At 42.4% G+C, this 22,305-nt stretch overlaps 2 long non-coding RNA genes across 2 annotated transcripts in view; one reads left to right on the forward strand and one right to left on the reverse strand.

Annotated features, from left to right (window-relative positions):
* Positions 1–473: 473 nt before the first annotated feature.
* The window catches only part of LOC128322656 (uncharacterized), a 71,228-nt gene continuing 49,396 nt past the window's right edge, over positions 474–22,305 (reverse strand). Inside the window, exon 3 of the long non-coding RNA XR_008305857.1 lies at positions 474–4,150. This is a non-coding gene — a long non-coding RNA (uncharacterized LOC128322656). The remainder of the gene's footprint in view (positions 4,151–22,305) is intronic.
* Positions 9,895–17,766, forward strand: LOC128322655 (uncharacterized). The gene is made up of 2 exons (XR_008305856.1): positions 9,895–10,049; positions 17,481–17,766. It is a non-coding gene; the product is annotated as an uncharacterized LOC128322655 (long non-coding RNA).

The following is a 22,305-nucleotide window of genomic DNA, read 5'->3' on the forward strand; positions in this document are numbered from 1 at the left end:
GATGCCCCAATGGCAAAGATTGTGATGCTGTCGTCTACCCCAATCCAAGATGGGGGATGCATGAATGTTTGAGGTGCAAGTGGACTGACTACTAGACAGTCTAACCAATTTGAACCAATTTTGGTACAGTTGTAGTGAGTGATGCATTGATTGATTTAGCATAGGCACACCTTAATGGTGTAGTTTGTAATGATGTCATCCACCCTGATTCAAGATGGCAAACATGTGAACATTTGAAGCACAGGAAGTCTAACTTGTGGACTGCCTAACCAATTTGAATCAAAATTAGTCCAGCTGAAGGGATAGTGAAAGGAAAATAGGCAGTTTAGTTCTTACTAGAACAATTTGTTGTAATGTATGTTTCATGTTCAAATATAGAAGTAGGGGATAAGCTGAAGGATACCCTTCTTTTTTTGTCAATACTACCAAGGTAAGTTAGGGAGTTTTGGCAAAGTAGACTCAGAAGCAAATAGTTTACAGGTGATCCATATGCAAATTTATTTTACCCCTCTAGTTTACATTTTCTGTAACAATTACAAATACTTTTTGGAGTATATGTTTTCTTTCACATATTCAGAAGCAGCAGTACAAGCTACAGTTTGTAATACTCGAACCTAGAGTATATGGCTTTAAAAAAAGATTACACAAATCCAATGATTATACAACCTGCAGAAAATAAGTAGGAGGGAACTGCCTATTCCCAGGGAGCATGCCAACACTTGAAGTTAGGCAGAGAGTGTGGGTGGTAGATGGAACCCCACATGGTCAATCTGACATTTCTAGATTCAGACAACATGGAAATGGCCCGAAGAACTGACTTGCGCCAAGGTGCTCCCCAGAACCTCTGATTTCCTCCTACTTGCCTTCCGTAGATTTTTGAACCCGCCATTCTATCATTGACCATTAGCCATGGTAGTTACATGGAAACTTCAAGCCCCGAAGATACTGGAAACAAACATCAGGTTGAGAACTATTGCTTTCTTGTCCTGCCTGTAAGCTTTCAAAAGCTCCTCAGAGCCTCTAGAGGGTTTCTAGAGGGAGAGCCCAAGAGCTCAAGTGCAGAGCACATGCTTTGCATGCAAAAGGTCCTAGATTCAACTTGGCATAGGTTCGCACAATTATGCGAATGTTGGTAACTCACATTAAACCCAGATTCAAATAATTGTGTGAACCAGGCCACAGTTGTAACTCCACTGACGCCATCATTGGAGGAAAGAGAGCAGATAAGTTTAGCTAGTATTTCCCCCTCCAGTCTGCTCTCATCTGCTTTCCTTTATTAATCCTGGGCTCCTGCTCCTAGGATTAATTTCTACCTCTACCCACAAACATATTCCAAGTGGAGCAGCAAGAGCATGAGTTCTGCATGAGCTAAGTGACATCAGAATGCAGGACACAGAAGGTAAACTGTTGGCCTAATAAATCTACTCCCTTTTCTCCTCTCATCTGTCTCTCCTGTCACAGCCTCCCAAATGAAGGTGTGTAGCATGACCACAAGTCCTGTTGGAAGGGGGTTAATTGTGGCAGTAGTAGTTGTAGAGCTGGGGAAATAATGCTTTAAGAGATCCACTCCCTTCCACAGTTGTTTGCAGATTGTGAGCATCTGACCTGGATACTGGATATAGATCTTTGTACTATTCAAGTAAAAAAAGGAGAGTGGCAACCCTATTAAAGACACAGAGGTTCTGCAAGAGGAAAGGCAGTACCCGTACCTGACACTGGGCATTATAAAAGCGTACGCCTCAGCTTTAAAGAATTATCTTGCCTCTGGTATGATGGAACACTTTGCATTTTTGAGGACAAATCTATTTATGTGCAAATGATTTCTTGCCGCTCGTTGTAGAAACTGGAACCACCAATGCCAAATATTTATTTGGATACAAATTGAATTTGCAGAAGCGAACTGGACACAGGAGGACCATCAATCACAATGGGACCTAACTGTTTATGATGATTATTATTATTCCTGTTTTCTGCTTTTATAGCTTTTTTAAAAATATCAGACATTAGACACTGGATGCAAAGGCAATTGCTGTCCCTGCATGGAAGCTGTGCTTTTTCATTTCTGTCTCTTTATTATGGCAATTGAATTCCCATCCCTATCCCATTTTCCTTTTTATCCTATAGGGGGATTTTGGGGGTCAATTTAAACTTTTATTTTTCCTCGATGCACTTTATTATTAAGGCTATTTCCAACTCTTTCTGGATGACATTTCCAGGACTTCATCTGACTCATCTGAGCTTGTTCAGTCAGAACTTTAGATTTAGTACTGCGAATGGCAAGTCTTCTGTGTGAATGAGAGTCAGATTCTATAAATTTGTATACAGACAGGAAACACTTTCTTAATAATAATAATTAAAAAATTTTTGCCTTGTGTATACATTAATACTGGGATAATTGCCTACCTGGGTTTCTTTCTTTCTTTCTCTTTTTTCTTTTTAAATTTGTTTATTTTATTACAAAGAAGAAAGAAATCCCATCTTTTGAAATCAAAGCATACAAAGTTTTACGCCAAGAATCAATTATCAGAATAAAATAAAAAGAGAAAGAAAAGAATAATAAGAAAGACAACTTCCACTAACTCGATTTCAATCATGAAATCATAGATCACAGATCAAAACCACATCTCGGAAACAAACAATGACCTTGTTGAACATTATATTTTATAAAAAGTTCCCAAGTTAATAAAAAGGATTCTGATGGAGAGTTATTCACATAAGCTGAAACTTTAGAAAGAGATGCATAGTCCCATAATTTAATAAAACAATCAGCTAAAGAGGGGATTATAGAGGAACACCAATTGGCAGCATAAAGAATCCTAGCTGCCATGATCATAGGAACATAGGAAACTATATAGAGACATTTCAGTATAACTTAAAAGAAAGATTTCTGGTTTAAAAAGGACATTTGATACATAAAATGTGCTCCATTTTACAATGTATTTGTTTCCAAAATGATTGGGCAGCATCGCATGTCCACCACATATGATAAAACGTCCCTATGTGATGGTTACATTTCCAGTATTCTTTTGGGAAACTGCTTTCAATTTTATGAATAGTCATAGGAGTCACATACTACCAAAATTTTTTTTAATACCAATTCTTCTGCAAATTATTGCTGAGGGTAAATTTAATTCCTTTCTTCCATTGATATTCCCAATCACTAAAATCAATTGTTTTATTTATATTCTGCATCCATCTAATCATGCATACCTTTACTTTTTCTGTTTCAGTATCACATTTCAATAACAACTTATAGACCATACCAAGCAAATGATCAGGATTTTTTTTTTAAATTAATTTTTCAGAATCAGTGAGATCCTTAAGTTTCCCTCCTTGTCGATGTAATTTATGTTGATCAATTGAACGCATTTGAATATACTGAAACCAGGGAGGTTTTTGAATGGATGCCTACCTGGGTTTCATTGTTTGCTAGTGATGGTTAATTTCCCTCCAGATAGATTTGGAATTAGGGCCAGAAAACCAAACTATTTCATGCACCCTCCCCCCCAAAGTTAGCTTTTTGAAAAACCAAATTCCAAATTTTGCTCCTGGCAACAGTATCTAGAGGTTATGTGAATGACTCACTCCAAACTCACCTCCAATACCATGTATGGTTCTTCAAGCATCAGGGACTCTTGGGAAATTTAATTTTGCCATGGTACCTACATTCCTCTCTGGCAGACTTGAGTTGGGTGCTGGTTAGTCACAAGCAGCAGCATTTAAATAACTACAAATAGGGGAAAGGGAAAGATACAATATGGAATTGATATAATAAATGCTCAGAAACTGTATAGGTGTGAAAGGAGTTGTGGAATGAGATCTGCTTTTAAACACAGAAGTCTAAATACAACCTTAACACTCTGGCTCAACAAGAAAAAAACCTACAAACTCTATCAAAGACAAGAACCAAATGTTTTCTTGTCTTTACTTGTGCTTTTACAAGCCTCTCCTTATCCACAATGATTGGTTCTTGGTAGTGGAAAGAAGATCTACTGGCTTGTTGAATGCTTTCTAGGCAAGCTAGCAATTATGATGATGATGATGATTTTTTGCTATAATTTGGCATCTTCACAATTTGTCAGATTCACTGCTCACTTCCTTCTTCCTTCTTGCAATCTTTTGGTGACCTGTACAGGCAGTTCCAGGGCTCCTGTACAAACAGATGAGAAACAAACAAAACAAATGAAAAATGAATTAAAATGACTGGTGTCCCCTGGCTCTGTAGAACACGTTCTTTTGAATCCCCATTTGCTGTAATAACTAAAATGAATAACATGAGTACGGCTTATTTGTTTTATTTTCCATGAATTTTTAAAACAAATGCACACCTAATTGCAACAATTATGCATGTGGTACCAAGCCCAACTACAGCTCTTAGAGAGTAATGTGATAACATGCATGCATGTAGCAACATCAAGAGAGGGCTCTTGGAAAACAGATGAGCTCCTTTTGAAAGCTTGCTGAGAAAGCTCGTACATTTTGCACCTGCAAAATCTCATTTAACATTCCAAGATGATTCCAAATCAGGCTGAGGGGTGCTCGCCCACTGCTAATGTGGAGCACTCTGAACACTTAAAGTGCACTATAGAAATGATAAAAACACTATTGTGCAGTTGTAAATAAGTCGATCAGATAATCTGCAGTAAATGCCTTGTGTCAGCGTTTTGCAAACTTATTTTGAGCTGCCAGATTTCTCAGCTAGCGGGAGCCCAATGCTTTTAACAACTGCGATTTGCAAGCAGAAATTCAGGAGGTAAATTTCTGCCTGTTGCTGCTGCGGAATGCTGAAAAAGGTAAAGCTTCACTATTGCTATTAAAGACACAGCAGTCCTGCCATAAAGGAAGTTATCAATCTAATGTTATTGTGGTCTCTCCACCCCAAAATTTATTTATTTTTAAATGATGTATTCCCCCTCTACTTTGTTTATAGCTCAGTTTTAACCAAAACTATATATGAGGTTCAAGACAATTTTGCCTCTTTGCCACACCTAACATGGCAATCCTGGTATAAAAACCCCTGATCTCTTTTCAGTCATGGGGAATGTATTTAGCTCCTTGCACAGGTAAAATCTGAGTTAAGCTGAAAGTGAATAACTAATGTGGCAAATTTTTAGGCGAACTAGATCATACACCTTCTCTGTGACTGGGGCAAGGCTTGATTGTTTTTAATGCAGGCAGCCTGTGCAGAAAGGGCAATGAGTTAAAGCCCTCTCTCCCCACAGTCTGAGACACCTCCATGACTACGGAGCATGTGCACTTTCCAGAAATTCCTATGGCTGCAATTCTAGGCCTTAAGGAAGCAAGTCTGCATGCCTATGCAGACTTTCCAGGGAACCCCTGCTAACTTGGCAAAGAGGCACCTTTTAATGTGTTGATTTTCTTTATTTAGCAGGGGAGAGCAACTGGCCCTATCCACCCCCAGCACAGTACCTCCAGTGACTGTTGCTGGTGTCTATCTTGTGTTTCTTTTTAGACTGTGAGCCCTTTGGGGACAGGAATCCACCTTATTTATGTACTGGTGTTTTCAGGCCCGTTAAATAACGGGCGCTAGTAAGTGCTCCGGGCCCCCGCCGCCATTCCACCTCCCGCCGCCCTCAGCCGTGGTCGGTCTCCCCATGCTGTGGCTGGTCTCCCCATGCCGCGGCCGGTCTCCCTGGCCGGGCAAGGGCCCCAAAGTTTCTCCCCCCGCCCAGCTTTAGCGGCGACGCCAGGCCTCGGCGGCGGCTCCGCCACAACCTCGGCCAGCTTCCCCTGCCGCCTCTTTCCCCGCCGCCTCTTTCCTGTCTTCGCGGCAGCCGCTTCTGGCCCCGCCGTTTCCCCCGCCGCCTCCTTCCTGTTTTCGCGGTGGCTGCTTCTGGGCCCGCCGTTTCCCCCGCTGCCTCTTTCCTATCTTTGTGGCGGCCGCTTCTGGCCCCGCCGTTTCCCTCGCCGCCTCTTCCCGGTTTCTTCTGGCCGCCCAAGATGGCCACCGGGTGCTGGCGATCATGTCTCCCTTGCCCTGTTCTGGGCATGCGCTTTGCGCATGCCCAGAACAGCCCAGGGAGGCACGAATGCACGCCTTGGTGTCCGTCCACGGATGGACACCAAGGCTTTTTATTAGAGAGGATTATTTCTCTGTGTAAACTGCCCTGAGCCATTTTTGGAAGGGTGGTATAGAAATAGAATAAATAATATGTCCTATTAAATACATTGAAGAACCATATATCTGGTTGAACTCAAACCCCCATAATAATCAGTTTGACTTGCTTGCAAGTAATTGTGATCGAGATAGGAGTACTAAAGTGGCGCAGCAGGGAAATGCTTGACTAACAAGCAGAAGGTTGCTGGTTTGAATCCCCTCTGGTACTATATCGTGCAGCAGCGATATAGGAAGATGCTGAAAGGCATCATCTCATAGTGTGCGGGAGGAGGCAATGGTAACCCCCCCTGTATTCTACCAAAGAAAACCATAGGGCTCTGTGGGCGCCAGGAGTTGAAATCAACCCGACGACACACTTTACCTTTACTTTACTAAAGGCGAAGATTACAGCTTTCTTTAAGCACTGTGTTTTAGGCTTCATTTTAAAGGAAGGAAACAGACAAAGTAAATCATGGGAATTGGCTCATGTTTACAATAATAAACATAGCAATATTAGACTTCCAAGAACACACACACACACACACACACAACGCCCCCCCCTCTAAATTCTTCATTATACAAGAGTTAAAGCCTAAAGGTTCTGCTGAGGAACTTTAATGGAAGTGGTTGCTTTAACGTTCAACAAATCAGAACTTCACCAGTTCAAAACTTGTCTGTGCCATGAGTTGAGAAGTAGCCTTAGGGAAAGTCACTCCTTTCACCCTTAACTCCCAGTATAAGGATAATACAAGGGTTAACAACTCAAATGCCCTGGTGGGCCAGAACCAGCCATAACTTGGTCATGGCAGGTGGGGGGGGTCAATTTGCAGCACATTAATTATTACATTAAAATTAATTATTTAAAACATTAATGAAAGTGAGAGGGATGAGGGATGTGCCAGTGGGCTCTGGCCAAGGTGTGGGGCCAGCAAGCAAGGTGGTCTCACATAATACTGGAACCAGGGGTCATCCCATGAAATTGACTGCCTGGAAATTTAGGACCAACAAACAGAAGTACTTTTTCCCACAATGCACACAAGATATGGTTACAGCCAACAACCTGGATGGCTTTAAGAGGGGTTTGGATAACTTCATGGAGGAGAGGTCTATCAATGGCTACTAGTTGGAGGGCTATAGGCCACATCCAGCCTCAAAGGCAGGATGCCTCTGAGTACCGGTTGCAGGGGAGTAACAGCAGGAGAGGTGGCTTGCTCTCAACTCCTGCCAGTAGGCTTCCAGTGGCATCTGGTGGTCCACTGTGCGAAACAGGATGCTGGACTAGATGGGCCTTGGGCTTAATCCAGCAGGGCTGTTCTTATGTTCTTAAGGTGAGTGCGAGGCATCAGGTCTCCAGTGACCACCTGCATTGAGCTGCTAGTGCTTGTCAGCATTCTTCATGGTTCCTGCTGTTGCTGCGGAATATTCCTTTCTATGGGTCATCAAAAAAGTCCCCACATGCCTGATCCGGCCCTGAGTCCTGGGATAATATTTAGGATTGTTGTAAGGGAAACAGCAGGATAATTCACATGAAGCACTCTGGACACTTGAAAACACTATACAAAGTATTATACAGACACAGTAGTACCTCTATAATGGAGGTGAGGCATTATAAGCTCCAAACATTCTGTCTGTCATAAAATCTAAACCATGTGTTCAATCTGTCTGAAATTGAGGACAAAGGTGACAAGCACCACCACCTGTCTACAATTAGTACAAATGCAAGACATGACTAAGACACATAGTTTAAAACTGAATCCCCTGCTAACTGAGCAAAGAGGCACCTTTTAAAAGTGGCGATTCTCTTTATTTAGCAGGGGGAGAGCAACTGGTCCTATCCATCCCCAGCACAGCATCCCTCCAGTGGCTGTTGCTGGTGTCTGTCTTGTGTATCTTTTTTAGATTGTGAGCCCTTTGGGGACAGGGAGCCATTTTATTGATTTTTATATCTATGTACACTGCTTTGGTTGAAAAGCGGTATATATACATTTGTCATATTTGTATGAAGCTGTTTTTCACTTGTAAGCAACCTACAGTCAGCCAAGGGCAGCATACGATTTATGTTCACTTTCCCCCTTTGTTCTTTCAATATATATTTTTAAAAATTGATCCATAGAGGCAGGGGTGTAGCAAGGATGGAGTGGGCCCAGAGACAAGATTTTTGAATGCCCCCCCCCTCCGCCCGGTGAAGCTCAGCTCATGGAGTAAAGAAATCTTAAATGAGGCTGAATAGTGGTAACAAAAAGCACACACACACACACACACACACACACACACACACCCCTATGTGCCACAATAGAAAACCATCCTCAGTTATTTTTAAAAAGGTTTTGTAAATTGTGGACGATGCAAGTCATTTAATGGTACTAGAGAAAGACATGCTGTTCTGGCAGCTCCAGGTCTTAACACTCACATCAATTTCGCAGGATGAATACAACTGAAGGAAGCCTGGGCGGGTGCGCGGCTGGGGGAGTCAGTCATGTGACTTGCCTCTGGGGGGTGGCCAAGGCAGTGGGCCCCCAGACAACTGTCTCCCCTTGCCCTATTATAGTTACGCCCCTGCATACAAGAGTATATGCTTTGGTTGATTTTAAGAAATTTTTAAAAAGCTGACTGTTTCTCATGTTTTTAGCCTTTGTATGCCTTATTATAATAGGCCAGGTAATCAACTTCTGGCATACACCACGAACAGGAGAGGAGAGCTGGTCTTTGACTTGTCCCCCTAGAGTCCACCCTGGTTCCATATAAATGGGAGACTAGAAGTGTGAGCACTGTCAGATATTCCCCTCAGGGGATGGAGCTGCTCTGGGAAGAGCAGAAGGTTCCAAATTCCCTCTCCTGCTTCTCCAAGATAGGACAACAAGATTTTGTCTTTTTGTTTTTTAGGACAACAAGATTTTTTATTGAACCAACAAACTACTAAAGCATACAGTACGTTACCAAAGCACAATTCTATACAAAGTGGTTGTTTGTACATCATATATATACAAAGATTTACACACAAGGATTTGGTAACCCACAGGGTTATAAAGTATATGCAGGCAGTATGTAACTTGGTGGGATTTCAAGGCACATCAGGTAATCGGGGGGGTGGGGGTTACATCCAACGTCCATTTCCACAATTTGTCCTATTGCTGTTTAGAAGATATACACTTGTCTTTCTGCACATAACCATACAAACTAAATAAATTTACTGTCTCATCCACGTGAACCTCTTGGTCGCGTCTTCCCTCCCTATTCCTTTGCAAGAGCATTGCATAAATGACATACAGGTTTACTATCCTGATTACAAGAAGGGGAACGTTCCAATTCTCTAGTATGAGGGCACCTGTTCCGTCCCGTTTCCTTGAAGGCTTCTTTCTGGGACCTCGAAAAGAGGTTCTATTGCTCAAACCCGTGGTTAGCTCTTCCCAAGTCTGTTTTTCCAAATTGGGCCACTCTAACAGCTTGCTTACTCTCTGCCACACTCTTTTGGCTACCACACACTCTTTTAAGAAATGTGATTCGGTTTCCCTGAATGTCTTGCCTAGCTCACTAGCTTTCTGTTTGCAGGAGATTTCGGGACGCTCTTGCTGGTCCTCTGGGAGTCATGGCTTAGTTGCGTGGGCTGAGAGAGATTCCTGCCTGCAACCTTGGAGAAGCTGCTGCCAATCTGTGTAGACAATACTGAGCTAGATAGACCAATGGTCTGACTCAGTATATGGCAGCTTCCTATGTTCCACATGTCAGGTGGTCTCACTGAAGCTTTCTGGAATTGGAAGCAGTCGTTCCCCCTCAAGCAAGCCTGCCTGTCTTCACCTTGAGCTGTGCTGCTGTGTGGACTGTCTGAGCCACCAAACTTGATCTTGTTTCAGAGCAGGAATGGCTGGCTTGTCGAGTCTCTCTTTTCTTTCTCCAGCAGCTGCCTAACAGTGCAGTCCTTCCTCGTTTCAAAGTAAGTTCACTGTTAATGAGTGGGGTGAGGGAAATTAATTTTTAAAAAAATATCTGTAAAAGCAGAGGGATTTATGGGAAATCTTTTTTTAAAACGAAGGAAGGGCTTCCTTCCAAGGCTTGGAAGGAAGGCTTGTAAAAATAGGGGTTGGAAAACATAGAATGATCTGGAGGGAGGGAATCATAGAAAGGTCCTTTAAAAAAATTAGGGGCAATGTTTTTTTAAAAGAAAAAATAGGGTCAGGGATAATGTTAAAGATTCCTGTTAAAATACGGACAATAACCCCTCCCCAACAGGCACACACACAGTATGCTATTTCATTTTTATATTATATTCAGTATCCCATGGGTGATGGAATCTCTCTCTCTCTCCAAGAACTGCTCCTTTCCTACTTTGTAGACAGCACAATAAGAAAGAGATCTCCACAACAGGAGCTTATGGCTTAAAGGAAAGAAATGCTAACTTTAGAGGGTGTGCCCTCTATAACTTTTATACTGTACTCCTTTGTGTTTCTCTGTCTATACTGTCTATAAACACTAGTAAGACACCTCTTTGTGCTTAATACAAGGCCTGGTATGGCCTAATGAAGAGAAATGCATTCTATGTATGCTCAGAGGCCAAACTTTTAAATGTACTCCTTTGTAGAGTGAAGGGAAAGAGGCAGACAGACAGACAGACAGACACACACAAATAGCTGTGAATAAACATGACACATATCTGTTTGCACTTTAAAATCAAGAAAAGTTCTAGATTCCTGGGGGGAAATAAAAACACCTATTGGAATCAGTAACTAATTCTTTAAATTGTATGGTTATCAGATATTTGGTTTTGCTATATAAGTTTGCAGAGGTGCATATATGCATGCAGTTAATACATAGAATTTGTATAGTGCTTTTGAATGTGCAAAGCTTTCAAAAGCTTTGAAAGTTTTGCACATTTTTTTGAATGTGCAAAACTTCATATGAATTATCTTGTAATACTTGCAGCAGCTCTCCAAGGTAGGTAAATATTATTATTATCATCTCCACAATGCTGATGGATGAGATCCAACGTGGGGCAAGTCCTAATGTGTAGTTCAGTCTCTTCGTCTTTGTCAGTTGCTGAACCAGCTCTAGCAATTCTAGTGATCCGTCCACAGTTGCCACCAGCTTGACTGTAGGGATGAGCACAGTGTTTCAAAGTAGAAACATTTTGACTCAAAATGGACCGTTCCGAGTGTTTTGAGCTCAAAACAAACCAGCCTTTAAACACAGGGCCTGTTTCAAGGAAGAAACAAAAACAACCCCTCTTCAAGTCGAAACATTTTGAGCACCATTTTGGAGGCCTGTTTTTCCCTTGCTGATGGATGGAGTGGGCTGGAACAGCAGCAGCAGTAACAACAGGCAGAATTCACCCCAGAAAGGCAGAGGGTCGCTCTTTTGGTCAGTTCCTTCTTCGTGGTGGGCTATCCTGTGTCCTCTCTGGAAACTTGCCTTAGAACACCATCCTATGCAAGTTCATTTGGAAATACACTGTGTACCCAGTAAGGCTTACTCCCAAGTAAGCACGCCTAGGATTGCAGTCTGAAACAACAGTGAATTAGGGAGAGGAGAGGATTTGGCATTTGTTTGGGGCTAGTATGCACTCCGGGTACCCCAGCGACTGAACAGGGAAAGTCATGGTTGGTTCTGGCCCACTGGGGCATTTTAGTGCATCTCTGTGGTATACCATAGGTCATGGTATAGGTCATAGGTTATATATTATTTGTGATTTTGTATATGCCTCTGGCACCTGTTATAAACATTTGGAATGCCTTATACCAAGTCAGGACATATATACCAGCACTTCCCAACTTTGACCCTCTTTCAGATGTTGCATGATGTCCCATAATCCCTATTTCCTACTGTGGATAAGGATTATGGGAGCTGTGATTCAAAAACAGCTGGAGGGCCAAAGTTGTGCAGTCCTGGTATGTATGGTCTGACTTGGTATAAGGCGTTCTTATGTTTGTAACAGGAGTCAGAGGCACACACAAGATTACAGATCATGATCATAATCTTCTCCCTTAGCTGAATTCCAAAGCTCTTGAGAGAAATATGACTTCCTTTACCGTCTTAAGTGCGCATTTTACAGCAGTAAGTGGCAAACACTAAACACATTTGCACTGTCTTCAAAAACAAGTATATTTGGGTGAAATTAGTTCATTATTTCTGTGCTTTTCTATTTCATTTCATCTCTGGATGGACATGAGCACATAAAGCTAGGGAATTAATTGCTATTTCACCTGGAAAGTTATGCAATGCATTTCATTATTGGGTGTCTTAGCACAAATCTTCCCTGCTGGTGTGATTTGGTGTGGGGTGGGGGAGTGGGAGATATAAGGCATTTATTTTTGCACAGTGAATCCTGAAGTTTCATAGTGGTAAAATTTTAAATGCTTCATGCAAACAAAAAATGCAGAATCAGGTCAGCTATAGACAAATGTCAGTAGACTGGATGCAAAATGCACTGCAGGCAGAAAAGATGACATTTATCAGTCATCCATACATCAGTAACTAAAACAATTTTAGGGTTGTCTAGACAGGCATCTATTATTTCTTAAATTTAAAAGCTTTAGTAGAAAGACAACAGCAAATGCCCTATTTATATTTAGGACTTTTTTTTTCGTCCAAGAGATGAGACAGGCAAAGGAAAAATGGCAGTTTTCAAACTGAAAACTACATATTTGCTGATTTCTAGAAATTTTTTGACAGATGTACTCTGTATATGTGCGTGCACACAGGATAATTTATTGCTCTATATCAGTGGCAATGGAACAGAATTATCAGAGTGTGCATATAGTATGGGTTCTTATTGCTTTGGTAGCTTGCATATTTTGGCATGCTGCTCCAGCCCAAATTGAGCATTAAGTCCCAATGATTTCTATGGGAGAGTTAAATGTAAGTCTAAATCTTTCCCACTGAAACACTGTAGATCGGCATGAAAAATGCTTCATTTGGGCTGGATTGTGCTAATGATCATTTTTGTATCTTGCCTTTTCTCAGGGCAATATACATGGACTTCTTCCAGTTTATCTTTATAATCTCCCTGTGAGGGAAATCTTATTTGTTTCTGGGTATTTATAACCTGATTTTGTGCCTAAAAAGGCAGTTTACAATAATTAAGAATGTGTGATACAATATTAAATTATTAAATTATCACAATATGAAATCAAAATAAAAAGCAGATAGGCAGACAGCAGCATATGGCATAAAATACCACAGTGGGGCATCAAACGGTGGGGATCATGATCAAGTTAGGATGGTAGGCACAAAGCAAATTTCATATGTCCTATGTCCTCCTGCAAAATTCCTACTGCTTTGGTCATGATTTGTCACATCATCTGTTCTAACCTATTCCATGTCTAGTTGACTCGAGCAGCCCTGGCATTTCTCCCTGCAATTTTTCATCTTCTAGCCATTTCGCTGTGGTATGATCCACAATCTGGATCTTGGCCTGAGTGAGTATTTCCAGGTTTGGCACCTGCTTAGGGTTTGAATCCTGAGACTTTGGACCCATTATTGTCTCTTCCTCCAGAAGGTTGCCAGGTTACCTGAAGCTGAGATCCTGATATTTACTGGCAGTGCATGAGAGCTAATATTTATCCTGATATTTACTGGCAGTGCATGAGGGCTAACCCTTTTGGGATAGGGTGAAGTCAAGTGGGCCAGAGAAGAGAATGGTACCCAGTGGATAAGGGAGTAGAGCCTGGTGGACATGGAGGTCCTGATCATAGCAATCTCAATCAATTACTTCCTGTTGCTTTCATTCTAGCCTTTGACAATATCCTCCTTCTCCTGGAGACACTAGCTTTAGCCACTATGTTTTAAAATACCTAGACTCCAAGAGGACTGAGGAGCAATATAGAAAGGATAAGTAAAATAAAAATAGTTTTAAAATGTAATAGTACTTGCATTTCATTTTAACAGCAAACTCAGAGGCACTCTTATCCCTGGACTTGGGGGCCAAAGTCCAGGGCCTCCACACCCCCTGCCCCCCCCATCTTCTTTAGTGTGTCCTGGGTGGTGTGGTTTGTGCCCACAAGAACCCATGTGTTAAAAAATTATGCTTAACTTGCAGCAGGGGTGGGGGCTCCAAAGGCCTTTAGGACCAGACTCCAAAATTACCTAGGTGCACCGCTGAGCGAACCAGGGTATAGCCCCCCCTCAAATGCTGGTTACAGATAATGAGTGGACTACTGTACATGTGTTGAACGTAATGAGTGTTCATCATGAACATAATGAGGCCACCTCCAGCCTAAGAGGCAAGATGCCTCTAAATGCCATTTGCAGGGGAGCAACAGCAGGAGAGAGGGCATGCCCTCATCTACTGCCTGTGGGCTTCTCTGAGGCATCTGGTGGGCCACTATGTGAAACAGGATGCTGGACTAGATGGGCCTTGTGCCTGATCCAGCAGGGCTGTTTTTATGTTCTTAGTGAACAACTGGATGTCTGTTTGTACACTCTACACAGATTGTACATGTGTTGAACATGACTTGTGAATAGGGCTACTGAGGCTAAACCCCAGATACCAAACGGCAACCAATCCTACAGTTCTATGGTACCTCTTGTCCTCTCTAGCCCTATTCACATTTTACATTCAACACAAGTACAATTTGTGTACAACAAATATGAATATGACAAATAGTATGACACCACTTTTCAACAAAAAGTTCCCAAAGCGGTTTACATACATACATACATACATACATAAAATGGCTCCCTGTCCCCAAAGGGCTCACAGTCTAAAAAAGAAACATAAGATAGATACCAGCAGCCACCACTGGAGGCACTGTGCTGTGGATAAATTCATGTCTTGCCCTCCTGGGGCTACTTGTGTGAAGCACCAAGATCGTGAGACAATGAGGCTCTATACATGAGTAGTGTGTAGAGCCGAAAGGGGGGTTGCGAGGAGAGCGGGTTTGACCCATTCTCCCCGCAGACAATCAGGGAGACCCCCCTGGGCAGCCAGATTGGTCGCCCAGACAATTACCAGCTCCGTCACAGAGCTGGTTGGGGCGGTGCGGTTCATGGGCCTCCTGACCCCCGGAGGTCCCATAAGGCACCGTGTGAGTGTGCAGAGCCTTTTGGGGAGCTTCGAGAGACTTGTAGCCTCCCAGTCAAGAGGCTACTTGTGAGTCAGTGTGTTCCGGAGTCGGACTGCACTGACACACGATCATTTAACTCACTTTTGGGGTGCTCCTGCTCCCGAAACCCCGGTTAAGTGGCAGGCCACTTAAGAGGGCTTGCTGCTGTGCCACTGCCAGGAGCTGCATGTCTCCCGTTGGGTCTCACCACCAGCCGATACCAGGCTGGGCTCCCTTAGCCCGGTTTTTGCTAGTCGTGAGCATAGCCTTAATATATACACATGAGACAGTATATACATGTTATGTCCAATGCATATACAGCAGTACCCTTCTTATTTGTGCCATGCATTTGAGGTGGCCTGCACCCAGGTTCACGTTGAATGCATATGCGGTCATTTACACAAAGCCATGTGCCGGTGAATAAGACGCCTGTTTAGATGTTTGGCGTCATGTCTGAATTGCCTCTCTTTCCTTTAAGCTCCAAGAAGGTTTTAGATCTGGACAAGGGCATACTTTCCAAAGGCTCAACTGAATAGTACTTATAACACTCCTTTCCGTACACCAAAGATCACTGCCAGAGTGCCTCTTTCCAATCCACTCTGACATCTTGCTGAAGGCTCTTCTCTTTCTCTGTGCTGAGCTGACAACTGTCTGCCCTGCATTTCTGAAGCAGGCATGTTAGTAAACTGACTATAACCATTTCCGTTCTATTATGTTTTAAACTGTATTTTTATTTTCGTTATGGCCCTTATACTGTGTGTTGCTTTTTGGTCCCCTTGGGATTTTAAGTCTTTTATATGTAAGCATGTTTAATCTTAGAATAGATTTGATTGTACTTATTACAGAATAGCCATACTGTGAAGATGTTCAACATTATTTTCCATTTGGAAAAGCAGCTGTTATGGGATGATGTTGGGGGAGATGGAAAGGAAGGTTGTTTATTAGGTGTCTTTAAAAAAAGGTGCTGTAGAAACATAAAATTAACAAGACCCAGCTCAAAAGCTTCCAGTCTAAATACTCACATGGGCACAAATGAAATAAGCATTTTTGAAGGTATTCCCCTCACCCCACGGAAACCTGCCTAAAAAGAAAAATGGAGACAGTGACTGGCATGATGTTCTGTGTATGGAGCTATGATACTGTGTCCTGGGGCTGCGTGGACTTCAAAGCAATCCCCGATGCTGGTCCGAAATAGTGGATGTGGAAGCCACATTTCTGCAGATTTCCCAATTTGCAACAATGGGGCAATGTTGAAATGCTGCTTCTACATCTGCTGCTTCAGAACAGGGTCGGGGCTTACTCTGGAGTCCACAGTGTTACATCTCTGTGGTGTTGCACATCATGTTGTCCAGTGATTTATCAGGGACAGGTACTAGAAAATAAAAATATATTACTAGAAAACTAGTGCGGCCAACTCATTTGGCGGCTACTCGGGAACGGGCTTTCTCCATTGCAGCCCCTGGACTTTGGAATGCACTCTCTATTGAAATAAGAGCCTCCCCATCTCGGGAAGCTTTTTAAAAGGTACTGAAAACACATTTATTCACCCAGGCTTTTAATTAGATTTATAGTTTTAAATAATGTTAATACTGGGTTTTAAATGTTTTTAATCTTTTCGATGATTTTAACTGTTAATTGATTTAATGTTCTAAATGATTTTAATCGTAAAACTTGCCCAGAGACGCAAGTTTTGGGTGGTCAAGAAATATTTTAATAAATAAATAAATAATTTTTTTTTTTTTAAAGGAAGAGAGGGCACATGCTGTGCTGTGGACATGCTGCGTAAAGCAGCAAGGAAAGAAGACAAAGTGGGGGTGGGGTGGGGTGGGGAGTTTGTGTCTAACAGCCAGCAAGTCTATCAGTCACATCCATGAGTCCAAACTTGACCTGGCCCCTGTTTTATCTGTAAACCTGTTACTCATAACAGAGGATGCTCATAAAAAGAGGTGACAATAGTACTAAGGAATCAAATACAACATGTGCAGAAAGCAACAAATCTACTAGACAGAGTGTGATGGAACAGCACTCACCATCTTCAAAGCAAGATGAGCATGCTATTCAAAATGGGAAGCTATGGGAAGCTGCATTTGGGGGGAGGTTCTCCCAGGCGTGGGCAAACTTGGCCCTCCAGCTGTTATTGAACTACAGCTCCCATCAACTCCATTCACAAATACATTGTGGTTTCAATAAACTGGGGATGATGGGAGTTGTAGTTCAAAAACAGCTGGAGGGCCAAGGTTCCCCACCCCAGCCCTAGACTGTAGCTCATTTAGCATTAATGGTTATTCTAGCCTTGATTGCATCCTGACTATACGTGTTTCCTCCAGGTTGTCGGGAGTTTTTCTAATGAACCGCCTCTGGATTCTGAACAGGGAGGAGCGCATAACCCCATCTACACTGCAACTTGAACTTGAGTGCTTGTCCTAAGCAGTGACAGCAGCATGGAGGCAGAATAGCTTCCAAAAGGGAATGAATGTTTGACAGTCAGATGTGATGTTCTCATGATGCTGGAGTGTTGGAGGCTGCCATTACAATTCAGGCTGCGGGCTGTATTTTACTTGTCAACATTTCCAAGATAGTTAAACATAAATTGTGAAACTTTTTCCATCCCAAGTTTGGATGGGACTTTACATTCATGAATACAGAAAGCTGAAGCACGCGTTAGTAATTGTAGGCAAAGCCTTACTCCCGCGCCCCTGCTCTGCCCCCCGCACTGTGGGCATACCATATGTGAACATATCCCAGAGCTATTATTTTGTTTGTTTGTTTGTTTGTTTGTTTATTTATTTATTTAATTTATAGACTGCTTGACTCCAAAGGCTGTAGTTCGCAAAATAATAATAATAATAATAATAATAATAATAATAATAATAATAATAAAGGCAATAAAGACAAAATAAAACAAACTATTAAAACACCAATTTAAAACAATAAAAGATTACTAAAAGCCAGGCTTAAAAAATGCATCTTTTAAAGGCTGGTAAAGGTTAAAGCATGAATGTCTATAGGGAGTGCATTCCACAGCCTAGAAGGGACTACAGAGAAGGCCCATTCCTGAGTTGCTGCCAGAATTATGTGCTTACTTCAGGGGTTTCTGACTTTGGGTCCTCAAACATTGTTGGAGCTCTTGTAGTACATTGTAGCTGCAGAGGATGGGAGTTGAAGCCCAATAACATCTGAAGATCCATGCAGTGTTCCCCCTAAGAGGGAATCCCAGCTGTTGATGACTAAAACTCCCATAATTCCCAGCCAAAGGCCATCGCAGCTGGGGATGCTGGGAACTGTAGTCAACAACATCTGGAATTCTCTGTTAGAGGGGATGCTGGGTCCAACGACTCCTGGACTAATGTTTGCTTGTGAAAAAGTTGCATATGATGAAGCATATATGATGATGTGCATATAAAAATGCATGCTGCTCTATCCAACTCCAGCAAAGCATCCCTCCTGTGGCTGTTACTGGTGTCTACCATGTGTTTCTTTTTAGACTGTGAACCCTTTGGGGAGAGGGAATTCATCCTATCTATCTATCTATCTATCTATCTATCTATCTATCTATCTACATATCTATCTATCTATTTTCTCTCTATGTAAACTGCTTTGGCAACTTTTGTTGAAAAGTGGTATTTAAATACTAGTAGTAGCGGTAGTAGTAGCATGTATGCATGCATTGTTGCATTCCTGTGCAACAAAAGCACAGGAATCTTTTGTTTTGTGCCAAGATATCTCCACGGCTAAATAGGAAAATAGCATTGGAATAGTATTTTGAGGATTTTATTCCTGAGCAGAATGTCAATGAGAAGCAGAAATGGGAATGGAAGCGACATATTTTATTGTAACTTTTTAAAATCCTTGCTGACTTGGGGTCTGTTGTGCATTCTGCGCATTTTTTTAAAAAAAATTTTATATCCCACTCTTCCTCCAAGGAGCCCAGAGCGGTGTACTTCATACTTAGGTTTCTCTTCACAACAACCCTGTGAAGTAGGTTAGGCTGAGAGAGAAGTGAATGGCCCAGAGTCACCCAGCTAGTTTCATGGCTGAATGGGGATTTGAACTCAAGTCTCCTCGGTCCTAGTCCAGCACTCTAACCACTACACCACACTGGCTAAATTAACTTTTTCATGATAAAGGATGATGATGATGATTAGATTTCTATACCGCCCTTCCAAAAATGGCTCAGGGCGGTTTACACAGAGAAATAATAAATAAATAAGATGGCTCCCTGTCCCCAAAGGGCTCACATGCTAAAAAGAAACACAAGATAGACACCAGCAACAGTCACTGGTAGTACTGTGCTGGGGGTGGATAGGGCCAGTTACTCTCTCCCTGCTAAATAAAGAGAATCACCAGCTAATTTTCCATCTCCTAATTTGCTAATGTTCTGGGGTAGTGCTGAGGAACACTGTGTAGTATTTTTTCCTTCCTCTGCCTCCCGCTGCCTTCTGCGCTTAAAGTATCTTCAGATGAGTTCAAAAAGACAAATGCATGATTCTTATGGATGAGGAAAATGGACATTAAAATTCAGTCACTGAATATGAAGTGAAAGTTAAGATTAATACTTGTCATCCCCTAGCAACTGTAAATGAAGCAGGGAAGGGGTTTGGGGGGTGGGGTGAGGTGGCGGCATTATCTTCCTGCTTCACTGATCATAGGCAATGCAGCGACAGCCAGCTCCTCTGAACTTTCCTTTTCTGTTGCAATCCATCCGTCTGCCCACTAGGTGGAGCTGCAACAATAGCTTTCTTCTATTTATGATAATAAGGCAACAGTCACGAACCAATTTGAAATGCAATGTTCATTTTAACAATTCAAATACACTCCTGTTAATTTGTATTTTATAAAGGTTCAGCAGGCTTCACTGAATGTCTTGTTAACCAGAGTTTTAAATTTGCTTCCAAATCTACCATTTGACTGTGCATTTTAGAATGATTTTTTTTTATAGGTGATTGTATGGTATTTGTATGAAGTCTATGAGTGTGTGTGCGCGCATAGATATATAAAAATATTCTCTCACACACACGCAATATGATTTTTAATGTACTCCTTGTGTATGGATCAGAACGTGATCAAAATGCAGTGGTAGGGTAGCACATCGGCGATACAATACACCATACATTGTTTAGAAATTCACCAAAATGGAAAGCTTGATTGCCTTCCTGTGTAAAACCCAGCAGGTAAGCTATTCATTTTCCAAAAGAGAGCGAGCGAGAGAGCGAGCTCAGACATGGCTGTCCTTTAGGAACACTTTTGTCCTTTAAGAATATTGGTGTTCTTAAAGGGCCAGTGTACTGGGAATGAACCAAATTCAAATCTCTGTTCAGCCATTAAGGTGGACACGGGCAAATTGATTTCTCTTAACATAACTTACCTAAGTTCAGTGAGGTGAACACTGAAAAGCACCGAAAAGTAGAGATATATAATAATCATAACATTAAACTCATGTCATGCTTGTGTGTGCTTCCCAGAAACCTCTGGCTAGAAAGCAGACTAAATGGGTCTTTGGCCTGTTTTTACATGGTTGTTTGGATTAGCCCTATTCAGACATAATGTGGTACCTGTGTTCAGACGTCTGCACATACATATTTTTGTGTGAATGACAATACCTTCATTCATTTTAAAAGTAAACCAAATGCATAGTACAGATAGGAAGGATACAACTGTACCTGCATTCAACATAACATGTGAACAACTGTATCTGTGTACACAGAGGTGCACATAGATAATTTTGGAGCCTGGACCTAAAGGCCTTTGAAGCCCTCCCCTGCCCCCACTTCATGTTAAGCATCAGTTTTTAACATGTAGATTCTTGAGGGCACAAACCACACCACCCAGGACAGACTAAAGATGATTTGGGGGGCCCCAGGGGGTGTAGAGGCCCTAGACCTTGGCCCTGAAGTTCAAGGGTAATAGAACCTGGTTTTGTGGTAGCAAGCATGACTTGTCCCCTTAGCTAAGCAGGGTCTTCCCTGGTTGTGTATGAATGGGAGACTACACTTGTGAGCTCTATAAGATATTCCCCTTAGGGGCTGGAGCCGTTCTGGGAAGAGCATCTAGGTTCCAGATTCCCTCCCTGGCATCTCCAAGATAGGGCTGAGAGAGATTGTTGCCTGCAACCTTGGAGATGCCACTGCCAGTCTGTATAGACAATCCTGAGCTTGCTGGACCTATGGTCTGACTCAGTATATGGCAGCTTCCTATGTTCCTATGAATCAGGCAGCTGCAATAGCAAACTTCTTAATTCACTTTTATGTCTACAATACAGCTTTAGTTATGCTTTTCTTTTTTATTGGCGGACATGAGGAATATTACTCAAAGTAGTCCCACTGAAAGTAAAAGTTAGGCAATGTCTAATTGTCCTTTTAATTTCACTGGGTCTATTTTGAGCAATTTCCTGTACGTCAGCGATATTCTGAAAAGCAAAGAAGTTGATGTTCTAGCAAATTATCCTATCCTTTCTGCAGGGATATGATGAATGATAAGAACATAAGAAAAGCCCTGCTGGATAAGGCCCAAGGCCCATCCAGTCCAGCATCCTGTCTCACACAGTGGCCCACCAGATGCCTGGAAGCCTACAGGCAGGAGTTGAGGGCATGCCTTCCCTCCTGCTGTTACTCCCCAGCAACGTATTCAGAGGCAACCTGCCTTTGAGGCTGACTCAAGTGCTCTCTTAAACAAATCAGGTCCTGCTTTCCTGCAGAGAGACCCTGTAGCCAGGCTTCCTTCAGAGAGGCTATGTCTCTCCAGGACAGTCACCTCCCTCAAGGCTGTGTCTCGGATGACTCTCTGAAGGGAGGAGAGGAGTAGTGGAAATTGGGATTTTCCATTGCGTGCTCATGAGCCGGGAAACATGGGAATTCATGGCTGTCCCGGGTAAATTGGGGCAGTTGGCAGGTATGCAATATGTTTCCGGGCAAAGTACAAAGTGCTGGTTATTACCTTTAAAGCCCTGAATGGCTTAGGTCCGAGCTACCCGAGACAGTGCCTTTTCCTACAAGAGCCCCACTGCTCATTAAGATCACCAGGAGGGGTCTGTCTTCAGGTGCCTCCACTTCAACTGGTGGTGACCTGGGGTCGGGCCTTCTCAGTCGTCGCCCTTGGTTGTGGAATGCACTCCCTGTGGGTAGAAGGGGATGGCCCTCTTTGGAGGCCTTCCGG

The sequence above is a fragment of the Hemicordylus capensis genome, chromosome 4, assembly GCF_027244095.1.
Source record: "Hemicordylus capensis ecotype Gifberg chromosome 4, rHemCap1.1.pri, whole genome shotgun sequence".
Lineage (NCBI taxonomy): Eukaryota > Metazoa > Chordata > Lepidosauria > Squamata > Cordylidae > Hemicordylus > Hemicordylus capensis.